At 41.2% G+C, this 25906-nt stretch overlaps 2 long non-coding RNA genes across 4 annotated transcripts in view; both read right to left on the minus strand.

Moving 5' to 3' along the window:
• Positions 1–1691: 1691 nt before the first annotated feature.
• On the minus strand, positions 1692–11833 carry LOC308245189. Its single transcript, XR_013960225.1, has 3 exons — positions 9837–11833; positions 5547–6063; positions 1692–2781 (listed from the first exon to the last, which is right to left on the minus strand). It is a non-coding gene; the product is annotated as an uncharacterized lncRNA (long non-coding RNA).
• Positions 11834–15593: 3760 nt separating this feature from the next.
• LOC308245188 overlaps positions 15594–25906 on the minus strand; it is a 37669-nt gene continuing 27356 nt past the window's right edge. Inside the window, exons 2-3 of one of the 3 annotated variants that reach the window (XR_013960222.1) lie at positions 17396–17522; positions 15594–16341 (exon numbers count right to left, since the gene is read on the minus strand). This is a non-coding gene — a long non-coding RNA (uncharacterized lncRNA). Of the gene's footprint in view, positions 16342–17395; positions 17523–21832; positions 24887–25906 lie in introns of those variants that run through there. The other 2 variants (XR_013960223.1, XR_013960224.1) reach the window with 2 other exon arrangements.

The raw sequence follows: 25906 nt of genomic DNA on the forward strand, positions 1-25906 counted from the left end.
TCAGCCTCATTTTTTTTTTTTTTTTTTTTTCAGATGAGAAAACTAAAGCTCAGAGAGATGAGGTTAGTTGTTCAGGACTCCTCAGCTAGTTAATGCAAGACTTGGGATATAAATTCATGTCTATCCATGTAACTTCAACACCTGCCCTCTAAATCATCTTTCTGTTTTATTATGTTTTTAATGGCTTGTTATTTATTTATTTATTGTAGAAACCTGAAGAAGAGACTTAGGGCCCTGGATCCTGAAAAGGGTCTAACATAATTCAGGAAGATTCTTGGCTTCTCATTTTCATTGACTTTAATAGCTGGGTCCTGGGCTTCACTGCGTGAACTGAGCATTCCAGTTGCCAGGCTCTTGTGCTGAGGCCCAATGTTCACAGTCATCTTCATGAGTCTGGCCCCGCCACAGGCTCCATTAAGTGAGGGCCTGGGATGGGTTTTCTTGCTCTGTTAGGTGGCTTCTCACATCCATCTGCCTTGCTGGCTCTTAAACTGCAAACAGGAAACAAAACAGGTAAAAGAGGAAAACAGTGTTTTCAAGAAAAGGAAAAGCATCTTCGTTTAAGTAGTGGGGCCCTGAGAAGCAGAGTGATGATGAAGATGTTTGTGAGATGCCTTTGCCCAGTGATGAGGAGCTACAAAAGCCAGATACAGAGCAGGCTGTGAATAGCTGACCAGAGGCCTCTTGTGGGTCGAGGGTGCAGTGTGAGCTGTCAGTCTTCAGCAGGCGGCCAAACAAGCCTGCAGCACCCTGAGGGCACACAGTTGAATAAAAAACATGTTTGATGAGAATGTTTGGCTCACAGATATCACGGAGCCGAAGCCATGATATTGGTTGCTAAGAGCAAATAAATCACAGCTTGCAACATTGGACCCCACAAACCTGATGCTTTCTTTCCTCACTATGGGCAAGAGGGGACACAGGACAAATCAGCTTCTTGGCAGCAAACCCTGGGAATGTCATTTCATGCGCTAAAGCTGCTGGAGAATCATGGATGAGCCAGGCCGCTGCTTTGCGTAAGCAGGTAGTAGTGGACTTCCTTTCGTATAAGTGAGGAGAGCACCAGTCCTGAGACATGTAAAGCAGGGGAGCCGAAGCCCACATTTCTTCCCTTTGGTTCAGGCTGGAGGTGTAGCTGTGGCTGTTGCTGCACACTGAGACTGGCACAGTTGTCTCTTCTCCTGACTTCAGGAGTCATTGTTCTTTAATGTTATACACTTGGGTGGCACACAATCTGTCAGACTTTGGGCACCTGTTCTTTCCTGGTGGAGAAACATTGACCAGGAATAGCCATGGGCTCTGCAAACAGCACTCACAAGCCACTACCACAACACACAATGCTGTGTGGTATCTGGGCAATACTTCCACGCCCTTCCTATATATACAATACATTTTCAGTGATCACAATCAGAGAAAACATTTGTCCTAATACTTGGGAAATTGAGTAAAATATACAGCCATAATCCCACTTTTCTAATTTGTCAATTATTGTCACATTTGCATACTAATTTCTAGTGTTTTTGCTTACCCATTTTCTTTACATTTGTGCTTCAAGTCTGCAACCATTTGCTGAGCCCCTAGTAACGAGGAAGCTAGAGAAGCTTTGGAAATTTTCAGGAGTGTCAATTTAACCAATAGTAAGTCATTTAAATAATTTTCTGTTTTTTTAAAAATACATTTTTTATTTATTTCAGAGAGGAAGGTAAAGGGAGATAGAAATAAAAACATCAATGATGAGAGTGGATCATTTATCGGCTGCCTCCTGTGCACCCCTTATCAGGGATAGAGTCTACAACCCTGGCATGTGCCCTGATGGGGAATCTAACCATGACTTCCTGGTTCATAGGTCAATGCTCAACCATTGAGCAACACTGGCCAGACTAAATAATTTTCTTTAATGAAAGCAAATGTGGTTATATTATATAGTAGACTGAAAAAAATGTGTATGAATCAAATTTTAATACAAGCTAAGACTTCAAAGATGGACTATGAAGCTTCTGTATGAAGTATAGATTAAGAGGATTAGTAGCAGGAAACTCAGAGGATGCCCGTGTGGTTGGCTGAGGTGGATCCCGTGAGAAAGGAAAAAAACAAGCAAGGAAGGGTCAGAGTGGAGGAGAGAGGTCCTTACAACATGGAGTTGAGAGGACTTGATCACAAGGCGAGAGGCAGAGGGAGGAGTTAATATTTTTGACGACTTTCCTTGGATAATTTCCAGACATCAGATTTGTATGGCTCTTAAGCCATATTGCACACTTTGTCTATTGCAATTGCCAAGTAAATAAGTCAAATAGAAATAATAACATTAGCTCACATTGATCGAGTTCTATGTGCTAGACATTGTGCTGACCTGTTCATATGCATCATCTCTGTTAATTCTTACAATTATCTATGAGGAAGGTTCTATTATTATATTTCTTTGCACATGAAAATGTTGAGGCTCAGAGAGGTTAGGCAATTTGCTCAAGATTAAACAGATTTTCATATGCCAGGAGGGCATCTTCCAAGAGAAGGGACTTCAAGAAATATAAACATCAGCTCCTCAGTTTTATTAGAGTCATTGAGTATGAACCCTTTGCATAGTCTGTTTATTTTTATTTTTATGCTAGAGGCCCAATGCACAAAATTCTTGCAAGAGTAGGCTTTCCTTCCCCCGGCTGCAGGCACCAGCTTCCCTCTGGCATCTGGGACCCAGGCTTCCCTTTGGCTGCCGGCAGGCACCTGGGACCAGGGCTTCCCTCGCAGGCCTGGCTTTATCTGGAAGGTTGTCTGGAAAGACATCTGGAAAGACGTCAGGTCTAATTAGCATATTACACTTTTATTATTATATATTAAAAACATACCCCCCTTTACATGCCTTTTATAAAATGTTGACAACTTGATAAGAAGTCATTTTAAAAGATATTCTAATCTATATAAATCTTGGACCTTTTATATAGATTATTTTGCACATAATGAAATGTGTTATTTGTTTGGCTCTCAGGAACATCATTGCTGTGATTCTGAGAGGCTTTCTCAGAGCTGAAGTGCTGAGGTGAATGGGGGTTTCTGGATCCCAAGCAGCCCAGCTATTATCGGTTTCTCCCTTTGCCACTGCTCACAACTTCCATCCTCATCCCTGGCCTCTCTGGTTCTTGCTCCCAGGTCTGCCATCTGCCAAATGCTTCCCTTTCTCCTTGCCACTTTACCTTTCTGTCTCCTTTCCTATCACCCCAGTGCTTCTCAGTGTTCACTGGGAACATATTGTCTTTTAATGATGTGAAGAGCTACTGTTTGTGCTGAGTGCCAGACACAGTGAGGTCTCTACATGGTCCTGTTTAATCCTCATCATAGATTTATTCTCTGTTTCCAGTAGAGAGCTCAGCCATGAGGTCATTCGTCTCAGCATGCTCACTGGTCTTGAGTGTGGAGCTAGGATTTGAACTCGTGTCTGACTTCAATCCTGTTTCCTTAGGTGCAGATGGTGCCATCTGCACTACATAGAAAAGAGTCTGCTCCTGGCCTTCCACATAACAAGTCAAGGCATAGCTATAGTTTGCAGTGCTTCTGGCTTGTTATCACTTGAGCAGCAATAAGCTCCAGGGGTATTCTTAAGGAGGCATTAGAGTCCTGCAAAATAGTTAAGAAACACAGGTTCTAGAGACAGAGCTGAGACTGAGCCCTTTATTTCCACACTCTTGCTTCTTGACTTGATAATAGTAGCACTACTTAGCTCGTTATGCTGTAAGGAATAACTACTATCTTATAAATAATGCTGATAATAATAGTAGTAATAATAATAATACCAATGGCAGCTGACATTTTCTGAGAGCCACAACTGAGTCAAGAGTCAAATGCTACTCTGAGCCCTTTATATGCATTAACTATCTTAACCCTCACATTGACCCTCTGCAGGAGGTGCCATTGTTTTTAGCTCTTATGGGTTGAGGAAACCAAGGCACAAAATGGTTAGGCAACCTGCCTGAGGCCACACATCTAGAAGGTGGTGTTGCTGTGGTGGGACACTGCTGCTCCATTTATTTGTCAGGCAGAGTGACCTTTCTCTCTGTGTGTGCTCTCTCCCCTCACCCCCATGCCCTTTTGTGTGGCTCAGGTCTATCTGGCTGCTTTTTCATGCCTCCCATCCCCTCTCTCTCCCTATCTCCTCTCTCTTCTCATCCTCCTCATCTATCTGCTCCTTGCTCCTTGCTCCACTCTTCCTCTTTTGTCTCTTTCTCCCAGTCCCCAGAGGGCCTCTGCCTCTGGAAGCTTGTATCTGACCCCAGGTGCCAGAGCTGTTGCTGCTGGCATGTCTCTTGTCCCTCAGCATGTGGACGTTCCTCCACGGCAGCTGTGTCTGCCAGGAGCATGCCACCTGCTGCAGAGCACGGGTTGCTACCTTGCCACCAGTTACACCCATGTATCATAATTGTACTTTTGTGTTGTTGTTGAAAGCCAAATCATGAAGCTAATAGGGTTCATGCTGAGAACAGATGTTCTTATTTCTGCCCAGATGCTGTACATGGCAAGGATTTCCTGACTTTTTCTGTGCTTTGATTTGAAATGTTTCTGATTGAAGGGCTCTTGGGAGGGATTGAAAAATCATGCTGTCCTTCAGCAAGGAACTGGGCACAGGTCTTGATGGGATGTGAAGTAACTATCCTTGGCATTTTAGACTCCATCTGCTTCTGGAGGACATAATACTGCTCCTAGTTGAAAACTGCCTTTATAATTAAACATTCATATTTTCACTTTTCTGGTCATTTCAATCTCAAGCTAATGTGTCAGTTAACAATTCTTCCATTTTCTGCTTTATTTTCTGTCTTCTTCCTACTTGGAATTCATGAAAGTTTTTTTTTTTTCCTATTAAGAATCTTAAAAGACTGATAGTAGCATTCATTCATTTAATATTTATTGAGTGCCTTATATGTACAAGACACTGGGGTAAAAAACAGACAAGGCTTCCACTTTTGAGGGGCTAAAAATCTAGTCAGGGAAGTAAAAAATTAACAAATAAACAAGCTGATTTCAGATTGTAGGAGTGCCATGAGGAATTAAAGAAGATACTAGGATCCTGGCTGGTGTGGCTCAGTTGGCTGAGCATCTCCCATGCACTTAAAGGTCATGAGTTCCATTCTCAGTAGGGGCCTATGCCCAGGTTGCAGGATCCATTCCCAGTAGGGAGAATGCAGAAGGCAACCAATCAATTTCTCTCTCACATCAATGTTCCATTCTCTCTTTCCCTCTTTGTCCTTCTCTCTCTAAAGTAAATAAAACATATAAATAACTAAACAAGATTATAGGACAGAAAGAAACTGGGAAGTGAGGGTTACTTTGTATAAGTTGGTCAAGAAATGCTTTTCTGAGAATGTTGGAAGAACTGAGGGAAAGAATATTCTAAAAAGAAAGTTCTGAGGTGAGGGAAGAACATTCTAGAAAGAGGAACTGACAAGTACAAAGGCTCTGAGGCAGGGAAAAGCTGGGGAGTTAGAAGCCTTGGTAAAACTCTCTTAACTTACACTTGGTACTAAGGACTATAATGGAGAATAAGAGCACTATAGACTTACCTATATAAGCCTTAGATGGATCTCCTTAAAGCAGGCCTTCAAACTGTGGTGAAATTTGACCACAGCCGCAGTTAGCATTTCAAAGAGTCATGCAAAGGCATCAAAATTGTACTACAGTTAACAATCCATTGTCTTGAGACAGAGATCAAATGTTGCACTTTTGCTTACAATGAAGCACATACATACACAGAGAGAGTTGCCCGCATTTTCATGGTGCTATTTAAGTCAGGGAGGTGTGTGAAGATGTGTGACAACTTCAGACAACTCCTCCTGTTCCTGCAAAGCTGTCCTCTCAGTCCTGCTCAGAATGGGAAGATCCCAGTGTTTCTTTGGTGAGGAGCCTAAGGTCTCCTGCAGCAACATGGTCAGCACTATGCCGGAGGTCCCCAGCATGGTCCCAGGTCAGAAGTTGAGGCTGGGATCTTCCATGGAGCTATGTGCCTCTTCTTGAGTGTACTCAACTTTCTCAGATGCTGTTCACAAACTTAGCCTGCCACAAAAACCGAGCTTCGCACATCTACAAAGATGAGAAATAAGGTTAGCTCAGGTATCTATACAGTCTTATTCAGGAGGAAATTATATGCAAGTTAGATCTACATGCAATCTAAAGACATACTCAGGAGGGTCATTTTGGTGGTTCTATCTGATGATAATCCCAGTCCCCCCAATTACAGGCATTTATAGGTTTCCACTGGCCACTCATTAAAGTCAGTTCCTAAGCATCTTGCCATAGTCTACATTACACTGCCTCCAGGTCTGCACCCATTGATGGATACACCTACCATTAATCAAAAGTTGCCTTATTCTCGCTAACAATAGAGGAAGGACAGGAATGCACTGGGGGAGAGAAACTCAAAGAAGAGTAGAGTGGGCTCTGAAGAGATGGGAAGCAGACAGAAAGTTTCCTCTGATTCACAAAAGAACTGGACCTCAGAACTGTCCTGCCCAACACTGAGGCGGGCAGTCTTGGATTGGAGAGAACTCCTGGAAGCGTAGAAACCTCTGGAAGGATTGGAGGTGAAAGAATGGAATTCTAAAATTTATGGATGCAACTGAAAGAACTGAGACATTTGACTCAGAGGCATGTGACAGCTGTCTTCAAATATTTAAAGTGGAAGAGACTATTGGATTTGTTGTTTGTCACCCTGGAAGGTAGAACTACAATAATAGTGTAATACACTAAGGTGTTGTATTAATTGAGTGGATCCTACATACTAGGAGTTCCTTAATTAATCCTTCCCACAAATTGCTTAGGCCTTTGTTCATATTCATATACTAGCTAGCAATATGGAGAGTTAGATGAGATCTTTTATCTCACCATTCTGAAACCCAGGCTAGCAATCTCCACACATTGTCACACTGTGATTTAACATAAGGAGGACATTCTCAAATAGTGGAAGTAGAAGTGAGCTCCTTGTTACTGGAGGTGCATGAGCTGAAACAGTATAATTGTTTTAGGGTGGTTTGTGAGCAATTCTGACTCGGGAGGTGTGGCCGAGACATGGCTACAAGGCTTCCAAATCCGCCTCTAACTCTACGACATTATGACTCGTGAGGAGCTAGGGAGTTGTGGGTCAGCTTGTTCCCAGCTGAAGAGAGGGCACAAGTCCAGAAGGAGCATAAAGTCATCTATTCTGATATATTCTGATATATATGCACTATATTCCAAGAAAAGCCTGAATGAATATTGTCTGTTTCACAGACTTCAAGCCTGTAGAAAATAAAATTGGAAACACTGAGATACCACCCTCAGAGGATGAGATTGTTAGTGGCTTACCTTATATTTTCAACCAATATTCAGCCTGATCATACTACAACTATTAGGGAAGGCTTTTCTGCATAAAGAAGCAACCCTTTTTATTTGTCAGAAACTACTTCAAGCTGATAAGCACACTGCTTGATTTCCTCCTGCCTGCATTGGGTGATCCAGGTGGAAAAATGGTGGGAAGGGGAAATGGCTATAGAAAGAAAAGTGTTCTGGGAAGAGAATACACCAAGCACAGACTGCCTGACCTCTCAGACCTGCCTGAGGTCAGGTACGGTGTCCTTTGGGTCAGAGGGCAGGGAACCCCTTTTCCATCCATATCTTGGTTTCATAAAAAGTAGCAATTAATATCTATTACTTTGAACCATTGGAAACTGCCATATTTACAGGCTAAAATGACCAAATATAGCAATAAAAAACAATAGTAATAATACTAAAAACTTGAACAAATAGAGCATATTGAAGTATACTCAATTTGGATTGGCAAAGAATTACAACTGTTTTTATTGTCTTCCAAGGACTAATTTCTCATTTGGTAGTGGAAGTGAGAATGAGGAAGGAAGAGGGTGCTTTAATGTTCTGATTTAATGCAATTCTGACTGACTTCAAACAGCCTCTTTCATGTTAGCAAAGCTTATTTTGGGAAAATTGTGGTCCTTTGTGATTTCTTCTTGCTCTTTTTCCCTTCATCTAATGATGCCAGAGTCTAACATCATAGTGGAGATGAAGAAGCCTCAGGGGTGTCCCTGCATTCTTGCTGGCCTTGCCTGAGCTCCGCTGTCTCCTTTCTGGTACTGAGCATTCTGCATGGGTGTCTGCTGAGAGCTCCTGTGTACATCTACGGACAGGAACTCTGCCTCTGCCTAGAGGTCTCTGCATCTGTAGCCTCCTATTCCTGACTGTCTTCTTTCTGATCTTCTGGCCTTTTCAGCATCACTGAGAGACTGAGAAACCTGCAGCCACATTCTTCCCACCTGCCTCCATTGTGGGAGATGGGGGTAGTGGGGGCTGCTACTGTGCTGTTCCTCAGTTGGTGCTTTTCTATGAGCTCCCACGCCATGCTGGATGCTCTTGATTCCAATGCATATCTTCTAAGAAAAGGCTTTCAGGAGAAAGGAACCTAACTTCAGTATTCTAGTAGTTTCTCAAACCTATAGAGAGTTGTTAACCATCTTCTATCACTGCCCCTCTCAAGGTTCACCAAAAGGTTGTGGACAAAGAGAAGTGGAGACTCCCTTCAGTCTGACCACTGCCCTGTTTTCTCCTCTGTTCCTGCCTCCCTCCAACTCCCTTCTGGGTGGAAGGAGCTCCCCTAAATGTCAGATCACCTTCTTTTTCTGCCTTGTGGAAAAACTGATTTATTTATGCATTTCTACTTTAGGACATTCTTTGGTCTAGATAGAGTTAACTTTACGCTTGCTTGGGACAATAGGCCTTAGAAATACAATAGGATGTATTTCAGAAACAGTATTCTTGATGCCTACAAGGGGTGAGGTAGTAGCTAATTACTTTATATATATTCTTTGATTTGATCCTCCTAACAATTTTGTAAACAAAGTCATTCATTTTACGGCTGCTACAACTTAGGCACAGAGACAGGTTGATTTGTCTGAAGTCACACAGAACAGTTGTTTTTGCAGAACAGGGATTTAGACCTAGACCTCCCAGACTCTAAAATGTGAGGCTTTCCCATTGGCTATACTCATCACATACCTAAAATATCACCAACACATCTATCACATACATATCATACAAGTACACTTTTTAGGAGACAACTGGATATTTATATATTTCACAGAGCACAACTCAGAGGGAAAGAGGAACCTTGCCTTATGGAAATTTATGTAATATCTCTACTCAGAAGGCTTTGTACCTCAGTCCTTTCATCATTTGGTTTATTTCCTCTCCCCTACCTCTGAAAGGCTCCTTTGATGTATGAGGCATCTTTGTGGACCTTCAGTTGGGTCCATTGTTGATAGTCCCAGATGGAATTGGCAAAGCTGGAGCCCCACAGAGTAAGACTCCTCACAGCCTCCCTTTCTGTCTAGTTTCACAAAACCTAGCACTGTGCTGTGTTCCATTCCCATGGTGCATATTGACTAAATGACTATCTGGCTGAGAGAAGCCACAGGGCAGACAACATGTCTGGCTATCAGAACTGGAGAGCACTGTTATGGAGTCAGGGTGATGGTGAACCTTGAGCTTCAGAGGCAGGGAGGAAGACTAGCAGAGACTCAGCCAACATTGGTGCCTCCCAGAGCAGTTGTTGGTTCATGTGAGCCCCCAAAGAAAAAGACTCTCACATATTGGGCACCTTGTCTGGCCTCACATCAGGCAGTGAGTCTTGTCCATTCCATTCTTACTATGAAAGCCAGTGACTGAGGCATGAGTGCAGCATGGGTCTAACTGCTTTGGCTTCTGACTATGTAACCTGTCTGCACAGAGCGTGAACTGGGTGAGACAGGGCCTTGGCAAGGCCCTCCTGGCTGCCCTCAATCATGAAAATTTATTGAAGGCATACATACCATGATTACTAGAACAGAGCAGATCCTCCAGGATATGCAAGGTCACTGATCCAGACCTTGATATTGTGGGTGAAATAGATTAAAGGCATTGAAGAGAAGCATATTGGGCTTACAATAGAGTTGATACTGAAGTTGGCTTCTGAATAGCAAGTGAGAGTTTGCCAGATAAAAAGTTGGAGAAGGTACTCCTAGGAATAGAAAACAGCAGATGCACAGGTGTGAGAGCAGGAAGATGTATATGTTTGTGTGGGGAGGGGGTGGGGTGGTGGGAGGAGGCATATAGAGAATGCTTTGTTGTAGGGCTGTAGTCTATTGTACTATGTGTTCTTTGAAGATAGTATTTTCTACTCCCAAATGTACTTTTGGACATCATCATGATGACGAATGTCTGCTCCCCTCTTTTAGTCCCTGACTGTTTTCCTTCCTTATGTGGGACTGCCTTCTCACCCTCATCTATGGCCACAGGCTCGGGTCACTCTCATCTTTAGCACCAAGCACTGACCTTTGTATCTTAGAGGTGGTGGTAGGGGGAGGGGACAATGGAACTCTGGTATATTTCTGGATTTTACTTGGTCTTTGTCCCATAAATACTTTTGCTTAGTCCCCATAGACTCATGGATAGGTCCATAGACCATGGTCCTGCCTAGATTTATTTATTTTTCTCCAAACATATGAGTCCTTTTTTGGAATTTTATCTCAATTGCTAGGGACCTGCCACATGCTGTAAGACTTCCCTGGTGTAGGCTGTCTCTAAATCGATCCATTATTTGTTTAGAAGGGCTACTTCTTTCACTATTTTTTTAAAAATTCTATTTCCAATTATTTAATGGTTCCCCAACTTGCTTCTCTCTGTTCATAGTCCCTTAGGTTTTTTCTCATTTACCACTGTGTATACTCTATGCTCTATATTATTAGTTCTAAGCCCAATACTTTATGTTCTCCATACTATGTCAACATCGGGGGTAGTTTTCATTCATTCATTCGATATTTATTAAAAACCTACTATGTGCTAAGCACTGGGAATATGGTGGTAAGCAAGACACATCTCTGTCATCACAGAGCTTAAGTTTTGATGAAGAAAGACAGATAATACCCAAATAAAAAATACCAACAAGAAAGATATTTAAAGACTGTTAGATGTACCAGGGAAAAAAAGATCAATTATGGTAGAGTGAATATGACAAAGGAAAGATGAGGTGATACTGGGATGACCTCTCAGAGGAGGTGCTATTTAAAAAAAGAATCTAACTGATGAAGATACCATTCCAAAATATAAGAACAACAAGAGCAGAGGACAGATGGTGGGGGAAAAATGTTTGGAGGCTGGCAAGAGCTAGTGAGACATGAAATTGAGACAGGATAGTAGACACGAGCGCAATCTTGAAGAATAAGGCAAGGTATTTGCATTTTATTTTAAGAGCATACTATGTTAAACCATATATGTGGAATGGATGTTATTATTAAAATGGATTAAATAAAAATTATTGCATTGAAAGATCCAATGAGTATGTTGCTAGGATGGAGGCTTCAATGATGATAAGAGCTGAATTCAAAGACAGAAGGTCCCAATGCTTTTTGTAGTTGGGGGGGGGGCTACAGAAAGATGGCCAACTTTTAGTTAAATGTCCATCAAGTCAAAACTGTGAAACTATCCAAAGGATAGAAGTTGCTACCAACCCTTTGACCAGGCAGCATCATATTCCTCTCCTGTGTGTGTGTGTGGATGTGTGTGTGCAGGAAACATGAAATGAGTATTAGGCTGAACTCCTCATTTGTTTTCATTTTGAAGTTCACATAGCACTTTGGATTGGGCACCTTTGCGATGTGAGCTCTGGCTAAGAAGCAGTGAAATTGCCAAGAGGAAGAAGGTATCAACAGGTCACCAAGACAAAACACTTCCAGAACAAAGGTTTGCAACATTTTCTGCAGGTCTCTGCCATGGCTTGGATAAACAAAAGCAATTTCACTCAAATTTTACTTAAGAATTTTTTTCTATTAAAACGTTATAATTAACAACATCGGCATATATTTGTTTTGTACCAAAAGATTGTTCACTGGAGACAGCACTTACTCAGAAGTTTGTACTGCCACATCTGCTTAAGTTATGTGAACTTTGGGATAAAGCTTCTCTTGCCATTTCAGTTGAACTGGACCATTATTTAGCCTATAAGATGACATTTTTATTTTATTTTTAATTTCTTTATTGATTAAGGTATTATATATGTGTCCTCATCCCCCCATTACCTCCCCTAACCAACCCCCTACTCATGCCCTCACCTCCCTGTTGTCTGTGTCCATTGGTTAGGCTTATATGCATGCATACAAGTTCTTTTGTTGATCACTCCCCCTTACTCTCACCCTCCCGTACCTTCCCTCTGAGGTTTGACAATCTGATCGATGCTTCTCTGTCTCTGGATCTGTTTTTGTTCATCAGTTTATGTTGTTCATTATATTCCATAGATGAGTGAGATCATGTGATATTTACCTTTCTCTGACTAGTTTATTTCACTTCCCATGATGTTCTCCAGTTCCATCCATGCTGTTGCAAATGGTAAGAACTCCTTCTTTTTTACCGAAGCATAGTATTCCATTGTGTAGATGTACCACGGTTTTTTAATCCACTCATCTGCTGATGGGCACTTAGGCTGTTTCCGAATCTTAGCTATGGCAAATTGTGCTGCTATGAACATAGGGGTGCATATATCCTTTCTGATTCGTGTTTCTAGTTTCTTGGAATATATTCCTAGAAGTGGGATCACTGGGTCAAATAGGAGTTCCATTTTCAGTTTTTTGAGGAAACTCCATACTGTTCTCCACAGTGGCTGCACCAGTCTGCGTTCCCACCAGCAGTACATGAGGCTTCCTTTTTCTCCACATCCTCGACAGCACTTGTTTGTTGATTTGTTGATGATAGCCATTCTGATAGGTGTGAGATGGTATCTCATTGTCATTTTGATTTGCATCTCTTGGATGAATAGTGACTTTGAGCATGTTTTCATATGTCTCTTGGCCTTCCTTCTGTCTTCTATTGAAAAGTTTCTATTTAGGTCTGTTGCCCATTTTTTGATTGGATTGTTTATCTTCCTTTTGTTAAGTTGTATGAGTTCCCTGTAAATGTTGGAGATAAAACCCTTATTGGTGATAACATTGGCAAATATGTTCTCCCATGCAGTGGGTTTTCTTGTTGTTTTGTTGATGGTTTCTTTTGCTGTGCAAAAGCTTTTTATTTTGATGTAGTCCCATTTGTTTATTTTCTCTTTAGCTTCCATTGCCCTAGGAGCAGTATCAGTGAGGAAATTCCTTTGGCATATGTCTGAGATTTTGCTGCTGGTGGATTCCTCTAGTGTTTTTATGGTTTCCCATCTTATGTTTAAGTCCTTTATCCATTGTGAGTTAATTTTTGTGTATGGTGTAAGTTGGTGGTCTAGTTTCATTTTTTTGCATGTTTCCCAAGATCATTTATTGAAGAGACTGTCTTGACTCCATTGTATATTCATGCCTCTTTTGTTGAATATTAATTGGGCATAGTGGTTTGGGTCAATTTCTGGGTTCTCTATTCTATTCCATTGATCTATATGTCTGTTCTTGTGCCAGTACCAGGCTGTTTTGAGAACAGTGGCTTTGTAATACATCTTGATATCTGGTATTGAGATCGCACCTACTTTGTTCTTCTTTCTCAAGATTACTGTAGCTATTCGGGGTCTTTTTTTTATTCCAGTAGAACTTTTGGAGAGTTTGTTCTATGTCTGTGCAATATGCAGTTGGTATTTTAATGGGGATTGCATTGAATCTATAGATTGTTTTGGGTAGTATGGATATTTTGATGATGCTGATTCTACAAATCCATGAACATGGTATGTTCTTCCATCTGTTTATGTCTTCCTCTATCTCTTTTTTCAGTGTTGTGTAGTTTTCCGCATATAGGTCTTTTACTTCCTTTGTTAAGTTTATTCCTAGGCATCTTAATTTTTTTTGGTGCGATGGTAAATGGGATTGCTTTTTTAGTCTCTCTTTCTGTAAGTTCACTATTGGTGTATAGAAATGCCATAGACTTCTTGGCATTAATTTTGTATCCTGCTACATTGCTGAATTCATTTATTAAGTCTGATAATTTTTTTGATGGAGTCTTTAGGGTTTTCTATGTACAGTATCATGTCATTTGCGAATAAGGACAGTTTTACTTCTTCTTTTCCAATTTGGATGCATTTTATTTCTTCTTGTTGTCTGATAGCAATGGCTAGCACTTGCAGTACTATGTCAAACAGGAGTGGTGAGAGTCTTGTTCCTGTTCTTAGGGGAAATGGTTTTAGTTTTTGTCCATTGAGTGTGATGCTGGCTGTGGGTTTATCATATATGGCTTTTATTATGTTGACATATTATCCTCTATTCCCACCTTGCTGAGAGTTTTTATCAAGAAAGGGTGTTGGATTTTGTCAAATGCTATTTTTGTGTCAATTGATATGACTATGTGATTTTTATCCCTCAATTTGTTTATGTGATTTATCACATTTATTGATTTGTGGATATTGTACCATCCTTGAATCCCCGGGATAAATTCTGCTTTGTCATGGTGTATGATCTTTCTGATGTACTGTTGGATCCAATTTGCTAGAATTTTGTTGAGGATTTTGGCATCTATGTTCATGAGGGATATTGGCCTATAATTATCTTTCATTGTGTTGTCTTTATCTTGTTTTGGTATTAGGGTGATGCTGGCTTCATAGAATGAGCTTGGAAGTATTCCTTCCTCTTGAATTTTTTGGAATAGTCTGAGGAGGATAGGTTTTAGTTCTTCCTTGAATGTTTGGTAAAACTCCCCTGTGAAGCCATCTGGCCCTGGGCTTTTGTTTGCTGGAAGATTTTTGATGACTGCTTCAATTTCTTCCATAGTTATTGGCCTATTGAGATTTTTAGAATCTTCCTGGTTAAGATTTGGAAGGTGGTATTTTTCTAGTATTATGTCCATTTCCTCCAGGTTGTGTAGTTTGTTAGAATAGAGTTGTTCATAGTATTTTTTAACAATCCTCTGTATTTCTGTGAGGTCTGTTGTTATTTTGCCTCTTTCATGTCTGATTTTATTTGGGTCCTCTCTCTTTGCTTCTTGGTGAGCCTGGCTAGAGGTTTATCAAATTGTTTATCCTTTCAAAGAACCAATTCTTGGTTTCTTTGATCTTTTGTATTGTTTTTTTGGTCTCTATGTCATTTATTTCTGCTCTGATCTTTATTATCGCCTTCCTTTTGCTCACTCTGGGCTTTTCTTGTTGCTTTCTTTCTAATTTTTGGAGTTGTAGAGTTAGATGATTTAATATCATTTTTTCTTGTTTTTTGAGGTAGGCCTGAAGAGCTATGAATTTCCCTCTCAGGACTGCTTTCATTGTGCCCCATAGATTTTGGATTGTTGTGTTTTCATTGTCATTTGTTTCCAGGATGTTTTTAATTTCTTCTTTGATCTCATTGGTAACCCTGACATATTTATTTTAAAATTTATTATCAATAAATAATTACCTATACAAATAAATTTTTTCTTAATTTGGAGCAACCAGAAGTATAATGTGTTCTGAGGCTAATATAAAATAACACCTTCCCTCCATCACTCCAGCTTAAAATATTTAAGTAGCCCCATTCTCTTTATTAATATAAATTTTGCATTTTATAAGTGTGAGTGTCCCCCCATGTCCCACGTGGTTCAGGGTTCAGGTTCAGGGTTCGGGTTCTAGAGGAGGCCACACACAAATGAAAGAGACAAGACAAGAAAATACTAATTTGGGAATTGGGGGCCAGGTGGAACCCCAAGAGAGGACTCCACTTTGCTCTGGCTTTGCGATCCCTTTTATTCAGGTTTGGGATACACCTATAGCTCTTAGGCAGGCAATTTCCAGTAACAGCTCAATAATAGCCCATCAGCAAGGATTTACATAAGACTAAAAGTTGGAAGTTGCTTCAGCTCCTTTTGTCTCCACCCAGACAGTGGGTGTATGGCTCTGACCCTTGCCAGAGCCTCAAGTTTGACCAGCCTTCTGGGTTCCTTGTCCACACCTCTCTGCTAGTGAAGGCAATGGGCAGCTTTCAACATCTCCCCTGTTTCTTTTTCTTAAAAAATCTTGCATCTGCAAACTAGAAATAAACATTTGAGAACAAAAATGAGACAAGCAATAGTGGTCATGCTGAGAGGCAAATGAATCAGCCTGTAGTAAGTTTCTTTCCAGGCCAACAGTTCTTTGAGTTCCAGTTTCAATGTCCAACAGTTCCTTATGTGTACATGACAGCAATGATATGCTAGTTCTGGATGGTGGGCAAACAGTGGCAATGCAGGTCTGATCTTCTGTGGCTTGGTCCTGGGCAACCTGCAGTGATGCACAGCTGCTGACTGCTAGTATGGCAAGGCGTCTTCACCATCTTCCATCTCTGGACTGTTTCTCCTCTTGTCTTTGTGGCTGGAGCAATCTGGTCAGCTCCTCTTTGGGATCTGTTGTTGCAGGAATCCACATGGGCTTGGTGGAGTTTTCTGAAAATATACAAATATATTCTCAACCAAAGGTTAATAAAGGAATCTTTCCTATAAGTTTGGACTTTGGATCCTTTTTCATTTTTGCCCAAACAATTTCCCTTTGGCTTATTTTGACACCATGTATGTTTTCATGCGTGTCTTGCTATTAGCATTATAAATGAAAAATAATTTTCAAAGTAAAAAATTTCTTGATGTAATTTACTTACAGGATATTTCTCCTTACAGGATATTATTCTACTATCCCCCTTTTTTATTTCAATATTAGGAGGCTTTTGGAAATTTTATAATGCAGTCTTGATAACTTTTAATTTTAATTTTTGCACACAAATATGACTGCTGTGGATTCATTGTATGTTAAGCAATTTTACTATGAGATGAACCATCAATAAAAAAAATTTTAGTTAATACTTCAGGAACAGTTTTTTGTCCAGTACAATTAAGTTTTCATGAATATTCACTTATTTCAGTTAGCCAATTTAAATAATTTGAAATAAAGCCTATTTCTTAACTTCACTTGTCCTAGGTTATGGACAACAAATGACATTAATTAAACTTCTGCAATTAGTCTTTGAGTAACTTAACATAAACTTTGTTAGAACACAAAAACACAAATTATTTACTTCAGTTTATAAAGCCAAATATGTTGACTTTCAATTACAGTTCGTCAAATGTTTGAAGAAAACCTCTTTATTTCCTTTCAAAATAGTTTTCAGGTTACAGAGAGTTTTATTTAAAAACCTTTTCCTTTTTTTATACCAAGCAACCTACAGAGCTGCTGCTTAATATTGGGTAGTATAGCCAAATAGCTAGCTATATTACAAGTAACTTTACAGTAAGGTTGACTACTATTTTACTGTCAGATTTAATACTTTAATAACAATCTTAGTTTACACTGAAAATATTAGTGGAAGAGATTTCAAAATTTTCAAATTTCTCCTTTTTATTAAATTTAGAATTAAATTTTTAGAGTATCCCTTTTGGCTAATTTGCATATACAGAGGGATCATGGGAGGTCTCAGTAACTTTATTAGAAAACAGTCAAATTGCTTACAAAGCATTGGCCAATTCAAAGGGAGGGATTGGCCTTTGCTGTTTCAAGATGGCGGCCTCCAGGAAAGCGGCAAGCCATGTGGCCAACATGGCAACTACCAAATCAGGCAGTCCAAAATGGTGGCTGTCTAACAGAAAAGATGGTTTGTTTATTCTCACAATAAACAAGGGAAGAGCAAACCAAAATCCCTAAAAGATAGACAGTCAAAATTATATTGCAGATAAACAGAAATCTCACTAGCTGTTTCTGGTGGCTTTATTAGAATTTAATAGTTTATAAAAATATTGGCTTTTCATATAACTTAATTTATATGAGACCTTGATTATATTTTAAAAAGCTGATTTATAAAGTAATTTAAGTAGGTATTTTTATTAAAAAAGCAAAGCAAGCAAATTTAGTAAACTGATAGGTCTGATTCACAAAACACAAACGTTGCCCCACCCCCAGCCTATTTAAAATGCAGGCTGCTTGTGGCTTTTGTCTTTCTTGAAATTCTACTGCTGTTGAAAAATTTGGCTGTATTTAAGAAATATGTTGTTACTTTATTTTGCCCTTCTTACAGGCCAAGACCTTCATAACATTTAAAATATATGTATATAAGTAAAATATATTGATTAATTTTTATTTGATAAACCTTTCCATGTGATTTCAAGTATCAATCGGTTTAATTAAAAAAATATTTAAGAGAGAACAGACTTTTCAAAAACATTTCAGGGCCCGTGGAATGTCCGAAAGCTATTTTCAGTCAAAGTCTTGAAATAAACTTGGAAAGATCAAATATATATATATATATATATATGTTTATATATATGATTTAAAGATTATATACTTAAATTATCTTAAAGAATATCAATTAAATTTAAACTGGATCACAGGATTAATCCTCTTTTTTAATTAGACCAATAAGTAACATATTTTGAATTCCTAATTATTTCAGAGAAAACACAAAAATTATTTTCTCAAGGATAAATTTCTATACTTTAGGCATTTAGTTACCACAATTACAGAATTTCTCCCAATTTAATTTGGAGAAATTTAATTTTAATTTAATTTAATTTTCTCCCAGTTTAATTCTTAAACTTTTAGAGCTTCAAATTTTAGGTAGGAGGTTAAATACTTAGCATTTCTCAAATCAATAATACTTTTACATTTTTAAGGATACATTTCAAATAAAATACAAGGCATATTCAATTAATAGATTAAATTGTATCCTCTAGACTTCATACAAGGCATACTCAGATCAACATTTCAGTATTATAGCATTTCAATATATTTAGATATAAGTTATTCTCATTTGATTTAGTAAACTTCAAAGTTTTTAAGTTTCCAGCAGACAGGCCTGGTCCAGCTGCTTGACTTTTAAAATGACCATAATTTTTCTGCTGGGGAAGTCAAGAAGGAAACCTGTAGCTATTCAAATGCAAACTTGCTATCTCTTCCTGCTGGTTACTTGCCTCTGGGCTGGAAATTTTAAAAGAGCCACATTTTTTCCCTTAGAGATTGCCTTGGGAAGCCAGCCTGTATTTTTTCCCCCCCGGGGTCAAATCCGCCATCTTTCTGAGGGAAAGAATCTTTTGGATTTGATACTGTAACATGGCAAAGAGTAAAGCTCAGCTAAAAAACTCTATAAATGTCCAAAATTGGACAGTTGTATGCATTTGTTTTTAAGCTAGCTTTTCTCTTTACACGTGCACAGAAATCCCAGATTCATTTATAAATTTTGTAAAAATTTTTAAGTCACTAGCCAGAAAAAAGCATGGTGAAGATGAGATCTTTTAAAATGGCTTTCTCGGGGAGTGAGCGTCCATATTGGATTGCCACATGTCTCCCTTCCCCCACATCCTGCTTGCTTTGGGGGAAGTTTTCAGTAACAGACCTGGCTGCATATCTTTTCAGGCTTAATAGATTAAGACAGATCTTAATTTTTTTCTTTTTTTCACATTCCGAAATAATTACTAGCACTTAAGCTTATCTTTGCCAAAATTTGGTTATCATAAGATGTTCTACAGTAATTTTTAAACAAAGCTTTAAGTAATCTTTCTGCGGGAGAGCTTATAGCTCTGCCCTCTCCTGCCACCTTTGAAATTCTCCGCACCAGAGGCAGTTTTGGCAGTGGTGTTTCATTTCTTATTACAGATTTTAGATTCCAAATACAAATTAAGATTTTAATTTGAACAAGAAACCACATTAAAGATGGCCACGGCACTCTTTTTTCAGCCTGATTTAAAAAAGTACCTTTTGATATTCCAATTTCTTTATAATTTTGCCTTTTGACCAAATTTTTGCCAAACATTCAAGATCTAATGTACCTTCTTCAGGAAACCAAGGGTTATGTTCTATAACATCAAGCAAAAACTCTAAGAGAATACCTTCTGAAACTTTAATTCCTTAAGCATACAAACCAAAAGTCTATAATAAAGTTTGCTTTATAACCTAATTCTGCCCCATTAGCCTGGCTGAAAAAGACGTTCCCACCCTACTTACAGATCGAGAATTCTGCAGCTGATTGTGGGCTTTGCGTGCAGTGAATTCCCCTCACCTATATGGTGAATTCTTCCCCACCTTTTTGGTGAAATCTTACTTTCTTCGTTCTAAGAGAAATCATCCCCTCCAGAGGTCCCACATCAAAGGTGCCAGTTGTGAGTGTACCCCCCACGTCACGCGTGGTTCTGGGTTCAGGTTCAGGGTTCGGGCTCTGGAGGAGGCCGCAAGCAAATGAAAGAGACAAGACAAGAAAATACTAATTTGGAAATTGGGGGCCAGGTGGAACCCCAAGAGAGGACTCCACTTTGCTCTGGCCTTGCGATCCCTTTTATTCAGGTTTGGGATCCACCCATAGCCCTTAGGCAGGCAATTTCCAGTAACAGCTCAATAATAGCCCATCAGCAAAGACTTACATAAGACTAAAAGTTGGAAGTTGCTTCAGCTCCTTTTGTCTCCACCAGTCAGTGGGTGTATGGCTCTGACCCTTGCCAGAGCCTCAAGTTTGACCAGCCTTCTGGGTTCCTTGTCCACACCTCTCTGCTAGTGAAGGCAATGGGCAGCTTTCAACATACAAGTACTGAGGTTCTAGTATAGAACCACTACCATGGAAAAAAGTGAAGGAAAATTAACCCCAATTAAAAGGCAAGAATAAAAGTAAAAGAACAGGGGTGAAGAAGTCACAGGAAGGTTTTAAGAGTTCTTTGTACAGGAGGGCCTCCTCTGTCCTTCAAGCATCAATATCTTTATGCCTGCCTTTGACAGTTGTTAAAATTTCAAATACTATTACATTTTTATACACACATATACACAGACATAAATAAACATATACTTATATATACACTGTACACATATGAACACACACACACACACATCCTATCTAATAAAAGAGTAATATGGAAATTAACCATCACTCTGCTACACCCACAAGCCACGCCCACAAGCCATGTCCACTAGCCAATCAGGAGCGAGTATGCAAATTAATCTCAACCAAGATGGCTGTGGCCACGGAGAGAGCAGGAGGAAGGCTTGGGTTTCTCTGGCGATGGAGGAAGCCAAGCTTTCCGCACACCCTGGCTGGCCCAGGCCTCCGCTTAAGGCTACAAAGTTTCAATGATAGAAGATAAATAAATCCCAACAGAAATGGCTGCCGCCACCGAGGGAGCAGAAGGCTTGGCTCCGCTCCAGGCTACAAAGTTTCAATTGTAGAAGATAAATAAACCCCAGATACCAGGGCCTCTGCTTGTGTCACCAGGGGGTGTGGCCGGCCTGCAAACCACCACAGGCCCCTGGCCCAGGCTGCCTCATGCCCCAAGGGAACCCCCACCCTGATCCGGGACACCCTTCAGGGCAAACCAGCTGGCCCCCACCCATGCACCAGGCCTCTATCCTATCTAATAAAAGAGTAATATGCAGATTGACCATCACTCCAACACACAAGATGGCTGCCCCCATGTGGTCAAAGATTCTGCCTCCATGTGGACACAAGATGGCCACCACAAGATGGCCAGCAGGGAAGGGCAGTTGGGAGGGACCAGGTCTGCAAGGGAGGGCAGTTGTGGGAGATCAGGCCAGCAGGGGAGGGCAGTTGGGAGGGACCAGGCCTGCAAGGGAGGGCCGTTGGGGGTGATCAAGCCTGCAGGGGAGGACAGTTAGGGGTGACCAGGCTGGCAGAGGAGCGAAGTTGGGGGCAAACAGGCTGGCAGGGGAGCAGTTAGACATCAATCAGGCTGGCAGGGGAGTGGTTAGGGGGTGATCAGGCTGGCAGGCAGAAGCAGTTAGGGGCAATCAGGAAGGCAGGCAGGTGAGCAGTTGGGAGGTAGCAGTCTTGGATTGTGAGAGGGATGTCTGACTGCCCGTTTAGACCTGATCCCGGGGTCCCAGATTGGAGAGGGTGCAGGCTGGGCTGAGGGACACCCCCCCTCTCCATGCACGAATTTCATGCACTGGGCCTCTAGTATACATATATTTAGCAGTTTATTGTCAAAGTGTTTCATGAACATTCACCCATTCTGTGAACTGACAGATTTTAAGTTTCTACAAAGGGCCAGACACTATTCTAGGCAGTAGAAATAGAACAGTGAACAAAACAGGCACAATCTCTGCTCTCACAGAGTTCCCATTTTTTATGGGGGAAAGACAGATAATAAAGAAGACATAAATATAATCTATATACATAAAACTCAAATAGACCAAATGGCAGAACAACCGAACAGCCAAACCCAATAACCAGTTGCTATAATGTGTGCTGACCACCAAGGGGCATGCGTGGAACATGGCAGTGTCAGCAGCAGGTGGCAGAGTGTGGAACATGGCGGGCATTGGCCACAGCAGGATGGTAGAGCAGGTGAGTGGGGGCCCCAGACCAAGGTGGGGCGTTGGTTGCTCTTATCAGGACAAGCCTCTGGTGGTTATTCTTTACTCCCATGCACCACGGTCCCTCCAGGTGCTCGCACCTGCTGCTGGCGACCACACCTGCCTTCAGCGCTGCTCCCATTTGCACCTGCTACTAGCGCCAGAGCTGCTGCTTGCACTCACTGCTAGCGCCAGAGCTGCTGCTCACACTTGCTGCCAGTGCCCAGCGCTGGTCCTGATCACATGGTGCTGTCAGCAGGTGTGAACAGTACCTGCCAGCCCCGATTGCCCCTGAGGACTTCTCCACCTCCCCCTGCTCCTGAGGGGCAATCAGGGCAGTAGCCGCTGCTTGCACCCACTCAAGGCACCAGTCCCACCCACACCCACTGCTGGCGCTGGCCCCAATCACTCTGCGCCATCAGCGGGTGCAAGAGGGGCCAGTGCCATCAGCATGTGGGAGGGGTGGCGGTGGGAGCAGGGTTGCTGGCAGACAAGGGACTGTGGGCCTAGGAAGGAGGGGTTAAGCAGGGGCAGGGAGGATGGCCTGAGACCTGCACCTGTGCTCACTGCAGCCTCGTGTCCCAACAGTTTTTTTCAAGGTGCACAAATTCAAGCACTGGGCCCCTATATGTAAAATATTAGGTAACATGTGCTAAGAATGAAAAGCTGGGAAAGGAGGTAGGGAGTGTTGGGGAAGTAGGTGGTGGTTGTGAATTAGATAATGGTCAGATAAGTTGAGATTTAAGTTAAATCCTGAGAGATGAAGCCCCTTCAAGGCAGGAGGAACAGCAAAGAGTGAATGAACACAAGGAAGAATATATACGTGGCATTAAAATAGAGCATGGAAGCATAGGCAGTAAACAGTGGAAGTTCTTGACACCCAATCTCAACCCAGTCTTCTCCCCAAAGGCCAAGAGTGCAAACAGTTTTAGTGTCTCCTTCCAGGCCTTTTTTATACATTGTTTTTCATTTTCTAAATTAAATTTATTGGGGAGACATTGGTCAATAAAATTATACTTGTTTCAAGTGTACAATTCTATAATATATTATCTGCTTATTGCATCATGTATCTTTATACATTTTTAACAAACCAAATACATATATTGTTACATGGGTTGCTTTTTTGTTCATTTTACATTGCCCATCATCCTATATCAACATGAAAATAGTCTATTAATTTAAAAGTTCTATGGTATTCTTTTAATGCATATACTATACTTTGCTTAGCTACTCTCCTATTTTAAAACTTCCAATTGTTTTTAAAAATTATTAAAAATTGTTTGCCGAAACCGGTTTGCCTCAGTGTATAAAGCGTCGGCCTGCGGACTGAAGGGTCCCAGGTTCGATTCCGGTCAAGGGCATGTACCTTGGTTGCGGGCACATCCCCAGTAGGAGGTGTGCAGGAGGCAGCTGATCGATGTTTCTCTCTCATTGATGTTTCTAACTCTCTATTCCTCTCCCTTCCTCTCTGTAAAAAAATCAATAAAATATATTAAAAAATGTTCCACTAAATATCCTTGTACATTCTTATTGAGCATATGAGAATGTATTAGTAAGTTAGGTTACTTATCCAGAACTTTCACAAGAAGTTATTTCTCTCATTAAAAGCTTTGAAATGAGTTTCATTATGAATTATGCATTTTGATTAATGCCATTTTGCCAAATCCAGAAAATTTTTAAATAAATGGCTAAGGAAAATGTCTTCTATGGTTCTTTTTCTACTTCCAAGTCTTTTGCCATATGCCAAAAAAAAATTTTTTTAAGCGATTTCCTTGCCAGCAACTGCTTTTGGCACAGCCAAAAGCTGAACATCACTGTGGGGGCGGAAAGGAGCATTTGCTACAAATTGCATAATTTGGCAAACTTTCCTACTATGGTAGTCATGCTTTTGTAAGATTCAGTGAACTTTCTAAAAGCTGCTTCTCCATCAATAGTTTGCTGCAGTAAAAGCATGATAGCATGGCAGCATCTCTCCCCTTTGGCTCTTCCCTCTGTCCCCTGCAGTGCTGGCTCTGTGCAGGTCATTTATTCTGGGCCTTGGGTGTTCTCTTGCCCAGGGTTGCAAGCTTTGCCCCTTCTTTATTACCTCTTGCATTAAAACCTTTCCCCCTTTAACAAGGTACCTCAGATATGATCATAGAAGGCCAATGAGTTTACCTCCCAAACAACAGGAGCGTGTGTGCTGCCTGAATGACTGATGAAATGCCATTCCATCTTTGTCTAGTGGGGTAATAATAATCAACAATAGTAAATATTCTTCAGCATTTATTTTGTGCTAGGCACTGTGCTAAGCCTTCATTTTTTTATTTCATTCCATAACAACCCTACAATGTTGGAACTATCCTTTTCATTTTACATGTGAGAAAATCAAGAATGAGGAAGTGACTGCCCTAAGTACTCACAACTAAAAGGTAAAAACTATGGGATTTGAAGCTAAGTCTTTTGGACTGTGGAGTCCCACAGTCTTCAGCATTGTGTGTCCTGCCTCATTTCCCATATAGGCTATATCTGAAGGGGTTTCATGTTGAAGGAGGTAGTTCTCTACTCCTCCTCTGGTGCAAGGCAAAGCCACAGCCATGGTGCAGAGAAACAGAAACATATCCTGAAGGTGTTCATGATGCTGCTGATAATTATGACTTATATTCCAAGACAGACCTGTGTGCAATAGAGGAGACAAACAGATTTAGATTCAGAGACCTGAGTGAGAATACTGGCTCTATCACTTAATAAACACTATGACATTTCTTGGTTTCTTAACTTGGAAAGTGGTGAGCATAGATGCACCCCTCTAGATTGCTGTGAGGATGAAACTCTATGCATATAGGCATCTAATATTATTATTATTTACTAGAGGCCCGGTACATGAAAATTCATGCACTGAGGGTGCGGCCCTCAGCCCGGCCTGCCCCCTCTCACAGTCCAGGAGCCCTCAAGGGCGGGAGGTGACCCAGCGATCAGGGGAAGGCAATGCCCCCATCACACCTCTGCTACTGCCACTGCCAGCAGCGCAAGCCTTGGTTGGCCCTGGTTACCTGAGCCTCGGGCAGCCCTGGGCAGTTGGGCAGCTGCCATCCAAGGCTTGCCTGTGCCTCGGGCCAGCCCTGGGAGGCTGGGGGACTGAGGGCGGATCTGGCTGCACCACGCGCCTGCCACCCCCGACTCCCAGCGGGGCTGAAAGGACTGGGGGACTCTGGGGGGGCTGAGGAGACTGGGCGCCACCATCTTTGTGACAGTGTGATGGTCAATTTGCATATTCCCTCTTTATTAGATAGGATTATTACTATTCCAAGAGAAGCTAAAACAATACAAAATTCCATGAGAAGAATCAGTTGAGTTTGAGTTCCTAATTGAAGCAATGTAGAATTTCCAGGAACTACAATATAGATGAACATTGAAAACATTATGCTAAGTGAAGGAAGCCAGACACAAAAGGCCACTTATTGGATAATCCTATCTAATAAAAGAGTAATATGCAAATTGACCATCACTCCAAGACACAAGATGGCCGCCCCCATGTGGACACAAGATGGCCACCACAAGATGGCCAGCAGGGGAGGGCAGTTGTGGGTGGTCAAGCCAGCAGAGGAGGGCAGTTAGGGTGACCAGGCCAGCAGAGGAGGGAAGTTGGGGGAGACCAGGCCAGCAAGGGAGGGCAGTTGGGGGCACCAGGCCTGC

Source organism: Plecotus auritus (assembly GCF_963455305.1).
Source record: "Plecotus auritus genome assembly, chromosome: 3".
Taxonomy (NCBI): Eukaryota; Metazoa; Chordata; class Mammalia; order Chiroptera; family Vespertilionidae; genus Plecotus; species Plecotus auritus.